This window comes from Giraffa tippelskirchi, chromosome 1, assembly GCF_054371585.1.
Source record: "Giraffa tippelskirchi isolate mGirTip1 chromosome 1, T2T-mGirTip1v1.2.pri, whole genome shotgun sequence".
NCBI lineage: Eukaryota > Metazoa > Chordata > Mammalia > Artiodactyla > Giraffidae > Giraffa > Giraffa tippelskirchi.
In genome coordinates, this window is record NC_137275.1 from 110098321 (window position 1) to 110108822 (window position 10502).

The following is a 10502-nucleotide window of genomic DNA, read 5'->3' on the forward strand; positions in this document are numbered from 1 at the left end:
CCGAGGGGCCGGGGTGGCGCGCCAGGGTCACCGCCGCGGCCGTCGGGAGGGGGCCTGCCCGGCGGTCGTCGTGTGGGCGGGCTGTGGCCGTGTGCGGTGCTCTGCGTGCGCCCGACCCCCCGCGTCCCTGGGGGAGGGTGGGGAACCCCCGGGCGCCTGTGGGGTGTCCGAGCCCGCCCTACCGGGTTGGCGCCGGACGCCCCGTCGTGTGAAACCTTTCCCGACCCCTCCGGTCTGCTGTTTTCTGTCTGACTTGGCCGGCCAGAGGCAACCCCCCCGCCCCCACCTCCGGGGAAGGGAAAGCGGGAGGGCTGTGCTGTGCCAGGGGCGGGCCTCCCGCCGAAACGAAACCCTCGAACACCTCGAACGACTCTTAGCGGTGGATCACTTCGCTTGTGCGTCGATGAAGAACGCAGCTAGCTGCGAGAATTAATGTGAATTGCAGGACACATTGATCATCCACACTTCGAACGCACTTGCGGCCCCGGGACGCCTGTCTGAGCGTCGCTTGCCGATCAATCGCCTCTCCCGGTGCCCGTGTCGTGTGCACGCCTCCCCGGGGGTCGCACGGCTGGGGGGTGTCCTCGCAGGGCCGCCGTGCCCTCCGTCCCCCTAAGTGCAGACACGGCGTCCCCCGCCTCCGCGGCCAGGGGGACGCCGCCCGCGAGAGGAGAGAAGGGGAAGTGAGCTCGCGCCGAGGCCCCCGGCCTGCCGGGCCTCCGTGATGGGTCCTCCCCTTGGAGAGCTTCCTCGCGCCGCAAGCGGCCTTTGGGGGTCGCTGCCCCTGGGGTGTCGGGGGGGGGGTTGGGGACGGTCTCGCGCCGCGCGGCGGGGGCCCGCGGGGGTGGTGGAGTCGCGTTTTCGGTCCGCCGTCGTGCGCCGTCCTGCCCTTGGCGGCGGCGTTTCCCGGCGCCCGGACGGCCCCCCTTCCCTCTGCGGTGCCTTCCCCGCCGCGCGTCCGCGGCCCGCGCCTCCCCCGTGGCGGCTCTCGCCCCGTCGGGACGGGCGGCTCGCGCCCGAGGCCGAGTCCGCGTGCGCGTCCGCACCCCGGGGACGCGTGCCCCGGCGGCGGCCCGCGGGACGCCGCGGCGTCTGCCCGCCGCTGCGCTGGACTTACAACCAGAGAGTTGGAAATTGTCATAAAACATATAGACTGCTCTGTACATACTGAAAATATTTCTTATGTAATTTTTATTAACTTAGAGTGAGCGACAGAGCTCAGCCCTTTGAAAATGAGATGGGTCAAACCTCAATGGCCTGACGCGCAGGCGTCTAGGAACGTGTAATTGACATTTAAGTTCTAACCTCTGCATCTTCCTTTTTCTTCCATTAAGTAAGGGTCTCATTCCAGAGGGGAAAAGAGTAGAGCTGAGTAACTTCTGAGAACACAGATTTTTGCTTTTTTTAAATTAAAGTCAAGTTGACTTACAACATTATGTTAGTTTTAGGGGGAGAGCACAGTTTTAATAAGGCAGGAACCCTGCCGGAGTCCTGCTCCAGTTGGCCCAGGGGTTCCTTCAGGAAGGACGGCGTTGGCGATGCGAAATGAGAAGACACAGCGAATCTTAGAGTCTCCAAGTGTCTCCTGACTTGATTGTTTTCAAGACAGCTTTGATATTTTTAGTGGTACATAGAAACAAATGTAACGTGTAGAGTCATACCAAATCAGCTTAATGGCTCAGCAGTTTTGACCCTTGTGGACACCGTTTGCATATCTTAGCTACAAAAAGTTTCATTTTGTTTACATCATCTTCTGGCCTGGGGGCCTGCTAACATCTTGTGACTCTTTATTGATAAGGGTTGGTCAGCCAGAACACTTTTGTATCAGGCACAGCAGGAAAGAATTCATTAACAGAAAGTTTCAAAGTAAAACCTGTTTTCCGTAATCTATCCTAGGCCTTGAGCCTAACAGAAAAGAATGTGGTCCCATAAAGTCATAGAACAGCAAGCCGAAACAATGTAGCGCAAAGGTCACTTCTTAGCAAAAATCACCAGCTGAATTTACAACTGTCTTATTATTTGTATTAAGGCTAAGCTTTTATTTTTATAATTCTTAAACTATTATATTTTTATTATGTAGGCTAACTATGTTAGGAGCAAAAATATAGCAAGTAAATATAGACTAAGAAACAGTTTCATAAAGCAGTGTTTCTTATGTTTTCTAATAAGCCCTTTCCTACAAAGGGCTCTGTGTCCATTGGGGCTCTCTGTGCGGAGGCTCTTAATGCTGTTTATTGTTAAGGAGCAGTCATGCACATTAGCTCCAAAGGCACAGGTATTTTTATCAAGCAAACTAATATACTAGTAAGAGAAGTGTCAATTAAAATACTCTATATCCTAGATAATCTTATAGGGAACTACCGTTCAGGGGCCGTAAAGTTTTCAGATTGATCTATTTGAGAAGAGATCAGGAAAGGCCTTCTACCTAAGCCGCAGAAAATAAGAAGAGGTTTATTAGAAAGATAGATATCATCTTTAAGGTGAGCACTGAGGCAGCCTTCCGAGAATCCCTGAGGCCTGAGTTGCTCTGCTCATCAGGTCTTCTCCTCATGACTCTGTCATGGGTGGGATCTCGTGAGCTGGCTCCCGGCGGAACCCAACCTCGCAGGCATTATAGTTTCTGTATTTGGGTGTGGTGTGTGCTCAGTCGTGTCTGACTCTTGGCAAACTCCATGGACTGTAGCCCGCCAGGCTCCTCTGTCCATGGGATTCTAAAGGCAAGGATACTAGAGTGGCCTGTCATGTCCTCCTCAAAGGCATATTCTGTTTTTATTACAATATTGGATTATGCCAAGTGGTCTGTTTTTGTTTTCTACTATTTTCCCCAAATTTGCAATATTGTGAGCATTTATATGTTCACAATCCCCAAAAGAAGATTTTGAATTGTGTAATATCTTATCCCTTAGGAGCTGTCATAATTTATTTAGCCATTTCTCTATGTGGACATCATTTTTAAAATTTTCTAAGCCAAAAAACCTGAAATGGACATTCTTCTATTTAAATTTTTTTCCACACCATGAGTTACTTCTCTAGGCTAAATTCCTAGACGTCAAATTGTTGCTTCAAAAAGTTGAGCTTTTAAAGCTGTTGACCTTGCCTTCTAGAAAGGTTAGATTTTTCAGTCCTGCATCAGGACAGAGGAGTTCCTTTCTTCACTGCCCTACTCAGTTATCAGCTTTAGAGAAGCACTGATTAGTGCTCATAGATTTCTTCTTTTCAAACACAAAAGTAGAATGGGAAGATGCAATAAGGCAAAACAGAGTATCAACCCTCCCCTTGTTCTCACTCCCCACCCCACCCACCTCACATATACGCCCTTGCCCTCTCCCAGCACTAAGACCCCCACCCCAGACATAGCTCCATTCTATTCCAATGCATACACTCTCAGATGTCTTCTGTACAGTCGAGTCATATGTACGCCCACGGACACAGACTGTTCATAGCTGTGATCTTATGATTCACATTGCACCGCGGTGTGACTTATTTTCCGAGAAAGAATTGAAAATATTTTGATAATTTTTTTATCTGTAAAAATTGGTTATGTCATTCTTTTGTTATGGCTTAATAGAATTCCAGAATGAATCATAAATAATGTCTCCATGGCCTTATTGACCTTTTGATATCATGATACATATTTATTTGTGCATCTGTTGGCTGTTTATCTGAGACCTCACAGAAAGGCATGCTCCCTGAGGTCAGGGTCATTGTGTGTCTCTTCCAGTCTGAATTTCCATAAGCCACACTATTTTGGTTGTGCTCAAATATCAAAGGATTGGAGGAAGAAGGGCATTTAGATTTTTCTCCACTGCTAAAATGGACACGTTTGAACATGTATCTCCATGCACATGAATGAGAATTGCTGTTTTTCTCTTTTTGGGCCCTGATACTCAGCTTGTGGGATCTTAGTTCCTCAACCAGGAATCAAACCTGTGCCCCCTGCAGGGAAAGTGTGCAGTCTTAACCACTGGACCACCAGGGAAGCCCCAAGAATTTCTTAAAACTGACCTACTAGGGTTTCCCTGGTGTCCACTGGTCAGTAATTCACCTCGCAATGCAAAGGACTCTGGTTTCAATCCCTGGTCTGCGGATGCCACATGCCACGAGGCAGCTCAGCCCATGAGCCACAACTGCTGAGCCCAGGGTGGCAGCTACAGACACCTGCATACTCGAGAGCCTGTGGTGCCCGACACGCGACGCTCTCGCGGCGAGGTGCACACGCCCCAGCGAGGAAGGAGCCCCCACTCGCCCCAGCGAGAGAGAGCCCACGGGGAGCAAGAGACCCAGTGCAGCCAAAAGTAAAATCGATTAATTAAAAAATAACCTCCTAGAAGAAGAAAGCCTTGCTCGAAGTGCATATAGTGTTTAATTTCTGGTAGAACTGCCCTTCTCAAGAACTAGATAACTTTCACTCCCACCAATCACGTCTGGGAGTTTATCTGCTTTGCTACATACTCTCCAGGACCGTGGGTATGATTGGTTAATGAGGCGGTTTTGATTTTGGCAAGCATCAGCAGGAGCGCCATCTACAGCTCCTCAGGCTGCACACTGCTCAACTCTGAGGGTGCCATTCGCATGACCTCCAGCACCAAGGGCACCGCCGCGCCCTCCAGCGTGGCTACTCTAGGAGTTCAGGGGATGGTCTCTGAGCATTTCTTCTTTCTTCTTGTGGTGCAGATACTGACAACTGCAAGCTGACCAATCCTATGCTGCTTATGGAACTTAACTAGATAAATGGCAGTTTCTTGAAAATGCTGCAGGACCTCAAAAGACTTTTACTGTACTTTGATTTCAGACTTCTAGATTTGTATGATATTTTCAGTCTTAACATTTGTCTCCCTCACACCTAATATGATAGCATCTTTTAGCTGATTGCCTTTATCATTTTTTTCCAAGGTGTTCAACTTAGTTTTCATAGAGATAATTCTCTTTTCACACTTACAACTTATCAGTTTATATAATGCTTAATTAAATGGTATAATTATAATAGCAAGTACAATTACCATGAACAGATTTAGGACAACAAAGTGAACACTTGGCAAGCACCAAGCTTCAATAGAAGTGTGCAGGAAAACTAGAGATTAGTCTACCAGCCTGGAGTCTTCAGCGTGGAGGCATAAGGAGTCAGGATGCTTTCCAGAAGGAACATGTGAGTTAATTAATGCAGCAAGGTGGCCAAGTAGAGGTCAATTCACAGAGCGTCAGAAATGCCTGCAACAGTGCAAGCAACTGCCCCCTCCAACCAGTGAGTAAATCATTCCAGAGTAAGAATCATGTAAGAAACACAGATCTGTTGTTTCTTTCTCCGTCTCCCTTCTCCATTGCCTTTCGCCGTATAACCATCAGACTCGCTGGGGCTTAATGACGCAGAATTCCCTTTTCTACAGCCTTGCCTAAAAATACAAGGCAACTGCTTCTTGGGATGCTTACACAGAAAAACAGAGATCTCTTTGTACCCAAGAGCAGAAGTGGCCAGATTGAATCATTGACCTAATGTATGTCAGTTTCCAATAGGATGCCCTCCTAAAGAGATTTTCACAGTTAGTTCACCCTGCAGATGATTTCTGTCCTCTGTACTGACCTTAGAATTTTACCTAAGATGGAATGAGGATTCCCTAAGATGGCTTTTGCGCTGAAAAGATGCCAAATACTTTGCAATTTAGCTTTTAATGTATAGATAAAATACTAGAATCATTTCTAGTGGCATTCAGCGTTACCGGCATCTACAGAAATTTATCACCTCCCCGCATAGTCTCATCTGATCAAAAAGCTGCCATCTCATCTCCCTCCAATCCTATGTTTTTAAAGGCACGGTGCTTGTATAATGCTGCTCTAGGAGGATTTATTACTAAATAATTGAACAGCATCGATCTTAAAGTTGAATTACCTGACCCAGGATCTTTCCTTATGTTAACAAAGTGACTGATTCCTGTAAAAAATCAGCTTATTAGTAAATTTAGACTTTGAGATTCTTGGTTTATTCAGAAAATTTGGAAATACTTTATTTTATCCATTTAAAAGCAAGATATAACCATTTAAGCCTTTCTTTTTATTTTTGATTTTATGGCGAGTAGTTAATAACTTACATCAGACAAAAGATTATTTTATTACTATTGATGTTAGACTATCTCACCTCTGAAGAATGAAACAATGTTATTTTTCTTGGTGGATTAATGTCTCCATAAATTGCTGCAAAACTATGCTTACGTTGACAAACATAGTATTTGTTGGTGAGCCTGAAATACGGAAATTTCTGCTATATTTCTTGGGATGTAAATATGTGTTTATGCATTCATCAAACATTCATTATAACCTTGCTTTGCACCAAATTTGTCCAGGGAGTCAAGAGTACAAGAACCTCTGCCATCACAGACTGTCAGTCCAGACGAGAAAACAGACATAACTACAGGCAATTTAAATGCTCCATACAGATAATTACACAATGTTAGAAGGTTGAGAGGGGGCACCTAATGTAACTTGGCTATTTAGAACAACAAATCTGTGGTTCTCTTAATCTACTCTCTCTACATCTCTTTATAAAAATCCTGACTCTCATCTAAGAAACTCACATTTTTAAATTACCTTCGAGAAGATACTTTGAATCATTTTGCTGAAAGACATTCTCGGATTGTCTCATAACTAAGAGCTGGGTAGTTTGGCTTTGGCCTAGAGCGGAGGTCAGCCAATGACTGTGGTCCACGCACCAAATACTTCTGCCACTTATCTTTGACCAAGGCTCAAGAATGATTCCTGTAGTGTATTTTTTTTTTTTTTTAGTGGTCGAAAGATAAGCAAAGGAAGTTTCCTGAACACAATGTAAAGAGGAATGGATGACCCTCTTTTCAGGGCAAAGACTAACATGAGAGAAGAGAAATACAAGCTCAGACACAAAATCTAAGGGTGGAAGACAATGCCAAAGCATTCAGTTATCCAGGTACATCACATTATAATGTAGTATTTTTCAATCAAAATTAACACCAAAACATCCATGATAAACAAAATATTTTTAATGCACAATTACTATTATTAATTCCTTTAACTAATGGCTCACCCTAACACTACTCTTGACCCGATCTTTCTTTAAAATTTTGATTTTTCATTCATCATGGGTTTCTTTTGTTTTTTGTTTTTTTTGCACTGGGTCTTCACGGCTGCCTGAGCTTTCTCTAGCTGCAGCAAGTGGGACTGCTCTGTGTTCCAGCACGTGGGCTTCTCATTGCAGTGGCTTCTCGCTGCTGAGCACTGGGCCTGTGGGCTTCTGCAGTTTGGCTCATGCACTTAGTTGTCCCAGAGCATGTAGGATCCTCCTGGGCCAGGGAGCCAACTCGTGTCCCTGGCATTGGCAGGTGAATTCTTAGCCACTGTACCATCAGGAAGTCCCATCATGGGATTTTAAATTATTTTTGACTTTTAAAACTATTGCATTAAAATATCATTTATCTGGGGACTTCCCTTGTGGTCCAGTGGCTAAGATTCTATGCTCCCAAGGCAGGGGGCCCAGGTTCAACCCCTGGTCGGGGAACCAGATCCCACATGCCACAAGTAGGAATTCACGTGCTGCAACCAAGACCCAGTGCAAATAAATAAATAAAAATATTTTATAAAATAAAGTATGGTTTATCTGGATTACTAGGTTTTTTGGTGGCCTCTTGGGTTTTGCACCTAAAGCCAGTGTCACATTCCCTTTACCCTAGCTGCCTTCGTCCATTCTGGGTGCTGTAATAGAACACTGTAGGCTGGATGACTATAACAACAAACGTTTGTTTCTGTGCATTCCAGAGGCTGGGAAGTCCAAGATCAAGGCATGGGCAGGTGTGGAGTCTCCTGGGTGCCCACTTCCTGGTTCACAGGCTACCATCTGTTTGTAATGTCCTCACATGGTAGAGGGGGAAGGGGAGCTCTCCAGCATCTCTTTGGTAAATGGCACTAATCTCATTGATGGGGTGCTCCACCCTTCTGAAACCAGAAGGGGTTAGACTTCAACATATGGATTTTGAGGGTGCACAAAACAGTCTATAGCTCCAGTGTTGGCCTGCTGCAGAGTCACATTTGAAATTGCCCTAAGTATGAATGTACTTGTTCTGGGAAGGGAGAGAGCAGCCCTTAGCATTTGAAGGATATGACAGAGCTCTTTCAATTTAGGGAAAACTGAAGCCCACAACACTTATCATTTCTATAACAGAAAGGTAAAATCGTCCCAGGGTTAAAAAGTCCATATATTTGTGGTGGATGGGAAGACTGGGGCCTTCATTTGTTGCCTTTTAATGGGAACCCTGAGCACCCCTCTCTCAAGGTATGGACGAAGTGGAATGACTGTGCTGTGAAGCTGTGCGGGGGTAACTTCCGGAATGTGTGGGTGGAACCACCGCAGAGCCCCCAGTGACAGACTGGGAAAATGCTCCACCGTACCTGGCGGAGCCAGGCAATGCCAGATTCAGTATGATTTCAGAAATTCATTAAAAATCCGGATCTCTGAAAGACTGGAGACAATGTTTTACAGCAAGCCCCGGCAATAGGAAACAGTGAGTTTGGAGAAACGGCCAGGATGGAAGTGACCTTATTCAGGTCATTGAGTTTTGAATGCATGTCCCCCACATGCTGGGAACTAGGGATGCACATAGCAAGTCAAGGGCTCCCCTGGGGGTCCAGTGGTTGAGAATCCACCTGGCAACACAGGGAATACACGTTTGATCCCTAGTCCAAGAAGATCCCACATGCCACGGGGCAACTAAGCCTGTGCGCCCCAGCTACTGCAGTTCGTGCGCCTGGAGCCTGAGCGCCGCCGCAAGAGTAGCCTCCGCTCCCACAGCTGGAGAAAGCCCGCGCAGCGGCGAAGGCCCAGCACAGCCAAAAATAATAAATAAATAAATTCTTTAAAATTTTTTTAAATAGTTTTTTTTTAAAAAAAGTCAAATGGTGCTGAGTCCTACCATATGCTGGGGATGATGGTGACCAGCTAATATGTTCACAGGTATTTACTCCTCATAAGATCTCTATAGAAACCAATATTGTCTGTTTCACACTTGAAGAAATTGAGGCTCTGAGATGCTCAGTAACTGCCTCAAGGTCACCCAGCTACTGAGGAATCCGCCTGAGATTCAAACCCAGATGATAACGCTGCAGAGATGAGACTAACCTGAGATAAACAATGGCAGAAGAGTGATTTGAATGTGGGGGGGTCACCTCATTTCCTACTGGAAAAATCAGTCACTTTACCCATGTATTGGAAGAATATCCTTGCTATTAAATACAGGGTCATTCAGCTAGAATTAAGGTCCCTGAAACCGAAGCTCTTGGTTGGAAGGGCCATTAAAGAGTCTTGTTCAAACTTCCTTCCCTATATTATAGATGAAGAGTCTGGGGCATCCAGAAGGAATAGCTTGTTACAGTTGTAGAAAATTATTCATCTTCAGCCCTCCTGATAAACAAGGATTCGATAGCCAAGAATGTTTGGGGGAGGGGGGCAAGCTAAAAAAATGGGAAGACTAAAGAAGGAGAACCTGATCATTCAGAAAGAAACTTATTTATTACCAAGAGCTACAACTTTGCAAGAAGGATGAAGAAGGTCTTTCACTTAACTAAAGCGAAATTGTGCCCTAGATATTTGCATGCAGCTGTGTGTGCATTTCAGGTTAACATTTGCCCTCAAATCTTCCTCTAGTTTCCCCTGACAGCAAAATACCCTAAATGTACGGCTGAATAAGTCTCCTTCAAGGTCCCTTTTAGGGAGATTATGCCTTGCCTGTTAGGAGGAAATTTTCCTCATCTTGTTTGCAGTTACTTAGACCTTCCTGTAAATTTAGTACTTTCACACATAATGGGGCTAAGACATATGTAGCAAAAGAAGATTGCTTTTGCCTTTTCTCCCTTTTTTTTCCTCCCTAAATTCCACATGGAGAAAATCACACTCATAGAGCCTACATGGTCAGCAGGAAAAGCATCAGTGATTCCGTTAATATGTCTGCACGTGGGGGCACATTCATCTCACCCTGCGTCAGTTACAAAGGGCAAGAACTGAGCTCCCTTACAACCTGTGCCTTTAGGACAAAGCGCATGATGCTAACTATTGTGCTTTTGCTCAGAAGGACTGTTGGCCCCAAAGTCAGGGAAGGAACACTCCACCCAAATTCCTTTAGAGCAATGGCTGTCAGTAAAGGTAACACCATCTCCTGGAGGTGGGCATTTTGGAAATCTGGTGGGGGCACTTTTATTGTCATAATATCTAGGGGCGCTGCTAGCATTTAGTGAGTAGGTCAAGGATACTAGAAATTCTCTGAAACACTGGACAGTCCTGACCAAGAAAAGAAAAAAAAAGGACATTTCATACCCACATGACTTTTGAAAGACTCCCACTGAATATTTGGGCTTCGGTGATGGCTCAGTGGTAAAGAATCCAGAATCCACCTGCCAATGCAGGAGATGTAGGATTGATCCCTGGGTCAGGAAGATCCCCTGGAGAAGGAAATGACAATCCATTCCAGTACTCTTGCTGGGCAATACCATGG

The 10502-nt window shown here is 45.7% G+C and overlaps 1 pseudogene; it reads left to right on the forward strand.

Annotated features, from left to right (window-relative positions):
• The first annotated feature begins 368 nt into the window (after positions 1–368).
• On the forward strand, positions 369–507 carry LOC145522017 (5.8S ribosomal RNA; annotated as a pseudogene).
• Positions 508–10502: the final 9995 nt, after the last annotated feature.